The sequence below is a fragment of the Calypte anna genome, chromosome 3, assembly GCF_003957555.1.
Source record: "Calypte anna isolate BGI_N300 chromosome 3, bCalAnn1_v1.p, whole genome shotgun sequence".
In the NCBI taxonomy this organism is placed as follows: domain Eukaryota; kingdom Metazoa; phylum Chordata; class Aves; order Apodiformes; family Trochilidae; genus Calypte; species Calypte anna.
Window position 1 is genome coordinate 49471594 of NC_044246.1, and position 6092 is coordinate 49477685.

Here is a 6092-nt window from a genome sequence, read left to right on the forward strand (position 1 = left end):
CCTTTTTTAGGTCTTTCAGACCTAAAAACCATAAAATCCTGGTGCTAAAAATATATCCTGCCACTTTCAAGAACTAAAATAACATCTAGTAGTTGTGTTGACTTACCTGTTGGCTTGGCTTTAGCATCCCCATATGTCTGCTAGCGAGCTATTTCCTGCTTTAAAGAGATGTTTTATCTCATATCTTTTTCCACTTTGAGTCTTAGTTTATAATCCATGTTGAAGGAGCCATTTAAAAATAGCACCAGGCTCTTCTGCAGCATGTTCAGGTGCTCTGGTTTCTTCCAAGTGCTACAGCTGCATGGGTTTCTGGGTGGAGGTCCATGTGTGACAGTTGTCTCAAAAATGCTGCAGAGTAGCCAAGCACCAGGATTTCCTGGCCTGCAAATGGATGTGGTGCCAATCTGCCAACCTTGAGTGCTCTGGGGCTGATTTCTCCCAGCTGGGCTTGGGGCAAACCTTTTGGTTACAAATCTCATTTGGCCCAGAAACATAAGGACTAACTGGAGACAGAAAGAAATCCCAGGTTTTTCCCTCTGCATTACAGCCTGTAAATACTGAGTGGCCCAACCAAAGCTCAACAAGCTTGGTGCTCTTGGTGCAGCTCTAGGGAAGGTTACCCAGGTAAGCCTTAATGAAGGAAAGGGCCTTGTACAGTTCCTGCATACCTGACCACTGCTCTGCCTCTGTTCAGGCTTGCTGGGAAACAGTGTAGGTTCAGTGTCCAGCCATGCAACTGCAAGCATGCTTGCACATCACCTCCTGGATGGGCACCAGCTCCTACACTGCTGAGTCCACCAGCATGACATGCTCTCTGACCTCTTCTGGTGCAAATGCAGGCCCCCAAAGTCAGATGTGATTTTGGGGCCTGAAAATGACCCAAAAGCTGCTGGTACAGATCAGGGAAATCAAGTTGCTGCACTGAGACCTGATTAGCCACCTCTGCTGGCATTGTCTGCCTGTCCTGATCCTCCACTGCGGCTGGACACACCAACCATCCTAATGGCTCTTATCTGGGATGCAGTGGCAACTGAAGGTCAGAGAGATGTTCACACAGCAGTTTCTCCATGAGACCTGCATACAGCTTTCTCCCTCTTCAGTAATATCAGGATTATCTTTATTACTCATTCTTCCTCTGACAAATGTGCTTGATTTTAAGGAAGGGACTCACAGGCCTGGACACTATCTGTGTGGCTGGGAGCATCCAAACTAGCCATGAGTGTAGACATGAGCCTCAAGCCAACCATGCCAGTGCAGATGGCAGAGCAGCTCACACTTGAAGTTGGAGGTCTGGGATGCCACACAGCCACTAGCCCAGGGTGCTAGTGCACATCCATCTCCAGGTCCATGCTACCACCACTGCTGCCTGCAGCTGCAGGCAGCAGGGAAGACATGAAACCTGGCACAAGCTCAGGATTTGCAAGCAGAAGGATTTAACCTGCAGGTCATCTGCACTTCCCGCTCTCACCAGGGCACAAGTCCTGTGCTGGCAGACCTTAGCACAGCTGCTGTAAGCATTGCTGTTACCACACAGGTATTGCCATAGCATGTGGCAGCCCTGTCTGTGAGCTTGGTGGCATCCCTAGAAGGCAAATTACCCAATCTCAGCTGTTTCTACGCATGTTTAAGGCCAGGTTCATCTTGTGCCAGCCCAGGATTTCTGCAATGCAAATGCATGACCTGCATGTACTCTAGGCATTCTGCCATGCCAGTGTTGCTGAGGTGACAAGGAAGAAGTGATAGAGCACTGAAACTGTGCAGCAAGTTTTAGCAGCAACAGGAGCAGGTCAGCTGCAGATAGCGTTTAAAAACTTCTGGTTTTTAGCTCCTTGCCTGGTAGTTGTTGTGGAGTTTGGTGGAATTCAAGCAGAATTAGATAAAAGCTGCAGAAGGAGCAACTCCAGCACATACATTGCAATAAGCTCCATCAACAGGTAGGTATCACCCTAGCATGATGTCATCCAGCACTTGAGGAAGGAGAGGAACCCATCAGCAGCAATGTGGAGTTACTCCCCTCCTGAAGATCCTCTGGCACTGGATAACAGGGGCTGCACAGTGGGTCTCAGCATTTGTTTCCTCTAAAGTACCCTTTAGAGGTGGTGGGTTTAGGTCTTATGAGGTGGCTAGCATAGCTGTAGAGACAGTCTCTGTGCTTTATCATCCTGGCACAATGCAGTCTGGAAAAACAGCAGCAGATGTCTGCCTGGAGAGGGTGAGGGAGAAATTAATGTGCTCATGGCCAACAGTGGAGGTAGCAGGGAGGCTCTGGCTGTTGGGTTTCCCATCAAGGAACCTTACACAAATGGGTGAGCTGTGCCACACAGACAGAGGCATCAGGAGGAGAGACAGGAGAACATCTCTGACTCTCATTACCCACTTGGATAAATGGATGAGAGAAGAATGGAAAAACAACTTCAGAAAACATCATCCAGAAACTGTTTAGTTCAGGCAAGCCAAAAATTGATATTTTTGTTTAAGAGGCAAGCTGTAAAAACAATTGTTCATACAGTTGTCCCTGAAATTGAGAGAGAAAACAGCTGCAGAAGGTTTGGTGGTTTTTTTAAACATGAAACCAAGCAGTGGAACAAAAACCTTGCACAGCCCCAGATTTGCATATTTACATGTAATTAAGAGACTCTTGGCAAGGTATATGTTACTAAGTATTCCCCTATAATGATAGGGGACCTATCTGAGACCTGTGACCCCTAGCTTGCAAGAGCTGCTGTTTCTGGAGCCCAATGATGCATCCAGTGACTCTGTTGGGGCACCTACCTCCCCTTGGATACAATGAGAGTTAAATCACTCTGAGGACTTTGCTTCACAAAGGGGAAGCACAGGGCTGCTTCCCACCCCCTGCCCAGCTTCTCCTCCAGCCTGGGACCACATCACCCCCCCCACAAAGAGGCGCCTGTGAAGGAGCTGGGACTCAAGCTGTGCTGAGAGGAGTCATAAAGCTTCTTTTAAGCCATCCAGCACAAAGCCAACCCTGTTCAGCCACAGGTTGGGGGCTGCCGCCTGCCCTCCCTGCCTCTGCCAGGCACTGAGTCATAGCCCTGACCAAGGGCTGCCAGCCCAGCACTGATGCAGCAGGGGGAAACTTGCCCTGCTAACCACTGCAACAGCCAGAGCATGTGCCTCAAAGCATTGCTTTTTCCCAGAGATGCAACTAGGAAACTGTGGAAAAGACCTGGGTCTGCCAGGGAAAGGGGCAACCACGTGGAAGGGGGCTCACGCGCAACTTTCCTCAGGCCACAGAACACTTTCAGATCTCTTTTTGACATAAAGAAAATGCAAGGACTTCTACCTGCTTCCTTTTACAAAACAAGGCAGTGAAAGTGGAAGATACTTTCCAGCTTGAAACTCTCATAATTCAGCAGCAGGGGCTTCTCCCTCTAGGACTTGGCACCCAGAGTCAGGACAGCAAAATATCTCTGCTGTTGTCTAAAGAAGCACAAACACAAGAGACAAACAGTCTTCCACCCACAGGAAAAAAAACTGAGTGGGTCTCAGCACTTTTTCAACTTTCTGAAGCACTTTTATGACTGAGTCCCTCTTCTTTTGACACTGAGCTGGCAGCAAAATGATGCTCAGAGGTCAGGAGCTTTACTGGTGCCCAGGGGATCAAACTTCTTGGCTCTCTTTAGCTCCCTTGAAAAGTACAGCTCAGTTCCCTAGAGGTAAACGCAGTGATCCATATCATTAGCAGACAGGGAAGAGAGTTAGAGATACCTATCATGTTGCAGTCTATACTCTCTTGAGTCATAGGGATATGAAAATTAAACAAAAGGCAGGGTAAAGCTTGGAAAGGGTTCTCACAGAGCCAGTCACATGAGATGCATTGGAGAACCATATTTCCAACTCTTTTACGTTGCCCATGCCTATGATCCAGGTTCATGCACGCTTTTAAAAAAGGCCAGTTAATACCAGCAGGAAAGAGCAGCAGGCGATTTAAAACTGAGGAAAATAGGAGACTTAAGGGGAAAAAAAAAAAAAAAAAAAAGCCCTTGAGAACGTCACCTGCACCCAGCTGTGTAAGCTCAACAGCTGTGAGCCCTGGCCACTCACTACTGCAAAGGCTGAGTCACACTCCTAAATATGTCCCAGGTGACTGGTTTCAATTAGTAATTGCTTTCTTAGATCAAAGAAGGAAAAATGGAGGGTAAAGGGGAAGACAAGCCAAACAGCTTAGAAGTTTGCAAGTTGAGAGAAAAGCAACTTCAGCACAGGAAAAAAAGATTCAGTTTAGGCAGGAGATTAATCCTGTCCCTTTATTTTTTGTTTTCCTGACTCTGCCTTTCTCTTCCAGGTTATTCAAAGCACACTGACAGCAGAACCCCCACCAGTCTCACCCTGATGTCCTTCTGAGCATGTAAACCCAGGGTAAGGGGCCAAGGACTGATTTGCAAATCAGCATCAGTGCTGTCCAGGCTAACAAAGGCTTCCCACACTTTCACCAACACTGAAGCCAAATTCACCCCATTTTTGTCTCCACAGGCATTGTGGCCATTCTCCAACAGAGAAATGGTTTTTCATCTGACATGTTTTTCTTACAAGCATCACAGTGACCTCCCCAGTCAGAAGAAGCAGATCAGCCCCAACTTTTAAACATGTGCTGAGCATAATAATGTGCATTTACTCTCCAAGGAAATCCTGTGGTCTTGACCAGCAGCAGAAGGCTCTGTGAGGATAAGCAGACTTAATCAGCACTTGAAATGGCTTTCATGTGAGGGTAGCCCACTGCACATTTCAGCCACATTGATCCAAAAGATCCAAAGCTATAAAGGAAAAGGGTCAGACTCCTTAAAAAAAAATATTAAAAAATTAAAAAACTAAAATCCCTGCAGCTATTTCTGCCAACCACAGAAAAGAGGCTCCTCTACCCTGTTAGAGGTGTCTGTTTCCCTTTGCAAAAGGGATGGGTGCCTTGAGAAGACTGGGGCATCCCAGAGATGCTCAGTGATCTGGCTGAGCCCCCAGCCAGCTTCATATGGAATGGCACTGCCTCTCCACTGCCTGACTAGCAGCCACAGTGCAGCCCTGTGCTTCTGCCCACCCTCAGGTCTGGGGATCCAGGCCTTTACCCCTCCCTGCCTTTTTTTTTTTCCTTAGCTGAATTAGCTGAGTTTGCAGGCTGCAATGGGTCTTGCCAATTGAGCTATTTAAAACCAAGCTTCTCTTTGCTTTCCAACGCCAGCAATTCCCTCCTCCCAGTAGGATGCTCTGCCCACGCAACCCACAATGTGCTTGAGCAGGGAGGCACAATGGAGAGGAAGCACTAAAAAGCTGCTGGGACTCCAGGCGGGGCTCTTGGCTCAGCCACCCCACCCCAGCCCCCAGATCCACTGTTTGAGCCCTGGGGATAGTAGTCCTGCCTGGGGATCTCTAGCTGCAGCCAGCAAACCTGCTTGAAGTTTCTTTCACTTCTCCATCTCAGCCATCCAGAACAGCCTCCTCTGAAACACATCTGGAAAACCCAAGGTGGACAGTTTCATGCAGACCAAATGAGGATTTGTCACTGAATATCCTCCTTCAATGGCACTGCAATGTGCTGCGGGCACTTGAGAGCAGAACAGCCAGCTGAATCACCCCTTGATGCTTCCAGTCAGCTTTACGTCCTGAGGTCCAAATTAACCTCACTGCAGTCCTATCCCACTCTCTACAGGTTCTGGAAGTGACTGCATCCTGCTGCCCAAGTCCTGGTATCCATCTCTCCCAGGGCTCCTCTTGAACAGCATTTCCTTGCAAGGAAAAGCTCGGGCACACCATATCCTTTCCTACCTTTTAGTGCACTCCTCTTCAATTTCATGAGGCTGTTGGGGCTGGCTGCACTCCACAGCAAAGCCTCTGGGCAAGGCTTCATCTAATAGGAACGATCTAGAAGATTTTGTAGGGTGGTCTATGATACCTGGAGCCAGGTACTTGCCAGGGAAGAGAGGGAGGGTGATTTCTCTGTTGGTTTAAGCTTGCTCCAGGTGAGCTCTTGGTAGTCAAGTTTACATTGAAAAATAGTTGATTTCAGTGTCAATTCTTTTTTTCCCCTGTAATAAAAAGTCATGCCAACCCTTGCTGCTCAGGGGAGTAACTTTTAACAT

At 47.9% G+C, this 6092-nt stretch overlaps 1 long non-coding RNA gene across 1 annotated transcript in view; it reads left to right on the forward strand.

The window, feature by feature from the left end:
* Window positions 1-4717, forward strand: part of LOC115598110 — a 31522-nt gene extending 26805 nt beyond the window's left edge. The window contains exons 2-3 of the long non-coding RNA XR_003987390.1: window positions 4307-4380; window positions 4495-4717. This is a non-coding gene — a long non-coding RNA (uncharacterized LOC115598110). The remainder of the gene's footprint in view (window positions 1-4306; window positions 4381-4494) is intronic.
* Window positions 4718-6092: the final 1375 nt, after the last annotated feature.